At 28.5% G+C, this 1,541-nt stretch overlaps 1 long non-coding RNA gene across 1 annotated transcript; it reads right to left on the bottom strand.

The window, feature by feature from the left end:
• Window positions 1-254: 254 nt before the first annotated feature.
• Window positions 255-823, bottom strand: LOC119602088. Its single transcript, XR_005231309.1, has 3 exons — window positions 774-823; window positions 481-715; window positions 255-413 (listed from the first exon to the last, which is right to left on the bottom strand). It is a non-coding gene; the product is annotated as an uncharacterized LOC119602088 (long non-coding RNA).
• Between the last annotated feature and the right edge of the window lie 718 nt (window positions 824-1,541).

The following is a 1,541-nucleotide window of genomic DNA, read 5'->3' as shown; positions in this document are numbered from 1 at the left end:
AAAGAAAACCACAATGGAAATGATTTGAAAATAAATATAAGATAACAACAAGAGAGAGTTACTTTTTCTTTTCTTTGATAAAAAAATTAAATTTTTTAAAGTAAAAAATTTAATTAAAATATAAATTTTGAAACTAAATTTGAAACAATTTTTAAGTAAAAACATACACATTATTAATCAAGAGCTTTAAAAATCTTTTATTGTAGCTTTTTATTTTGAACTGAATTTAATTCACAATATTTTTCTTTGCTCTCTTTTAGGCTGTTTGTTAAAAGTTTAAAGTGTTTCGTTTTATGTAGTGATCGCGTGTGCTATTTTCATTAAAAAAGTCTCCACAACAAAGCTTTCAAATTATTCAATGATCAGTAAGCTACTCTATAATGAGAAATCTCAGCTGGTGAAGCATAAGTCAACTGTAAAGAAGGTGAGTTTAATTTAAAATATTTATTAATGATCACATAATACCTTTAAAATACTCACATAATTTGAGGCGTAAGCGTAGGGCAAATGATGTACGGTGGTCAGTGTTGAGGGTATAATTGGCAGCTGTCGCCACTAGTGGGGTACTTTTAAAATATGGGCGTTAAAGCCTCCACATTAGCCCGCATGTTTAGTATTTGCCGGTGCTAAAGGAAGGTTGTGGTTCCAATTCGGCCAATAGGGGAGTTGAGATTGAAGCTGAAGCCACCAAACTAACCAGGGCCACAAAAGTTACCTATTGCATTTATTTTTAAAAATTATTTAACTTTTAAATATATTATTTAAATCCTTACTAATTTCAACATTCTTCTGCAGTCTTTTAAATCTGAGTTTATCTTTTAATACTAACTTTAGTTAAGGTTTAGCATTGACTATTTATACCAAAATTTTATTTGGTCTTAAAGAATTTCTTGTTTATGTTTATATATTTTTCTGCGAAGACCTTAAACTTGTTTGGATGCTAGACTGTTGTTAAAATGTTCTAGGTTCTCTTTTTTTTTGTTGGTTTTTGTCATGTTTAAACATTAACCCTTTAAAGGATAAGAGACATTTTGAGAATATATAAAAATCTTTTATTAGAATATAATAATTCGATAAGCGAGTATATCGATTCAATGTTTTATTTTATAAACATTACCACCTTTCTTAGCTTAACATTTCCCTTAGCTCTAGATATGTTTTCATTTCTTGGAATTGTTTGACTTACTTATAACATCCAAATCTATAAATATGATATAATTAATTACAGAATTGATTAATTCTTATGTCAGACAATTGCTTGTGGCCATTAAGCGAACATTAACATTTCAATTATGTATGTATTTGATTCTACTCAAACCGCTATTAATTTAGGAATAAAGCTTTCTTTAGGTTATATATTGGAACGATATTGAGACTAATTTTTAAAGAACCCTATCCAAAGCTAGAACATCAACTTGAAAGAAACTGTTTTAACTTCAGTTAACTAAACGGGGAATTAATTTCTTTCTAGTTCAGTTCTAGTTCAATGCTAGTTCAGTTCTAGTTCAGTTCTAGTTCAGTTCTAGTTCAGTTCTAGTTCA

Source organism: Lucilia sericata, unplaced genomic scaffold (genome assembly GCF_015586225.1).
Source record: "Lucilia sericata isolate MDLA Ls3-8-SP2 unplaced genomic scaffold, ASM1558622v1 Contig000207F_arrow, whole genome shotgun sequence".
Taxonomy (NCBI): Eukaryota; Metazoa; Arthropoda; class Insecta; order Diptera; family Calliphoridae; genus Lucilia; species Lucilia sericata.
Note: the sequence above shows the minus strand (reverse complement) of the source record. Positions and strands in the feature narration are given on the sequence as shown.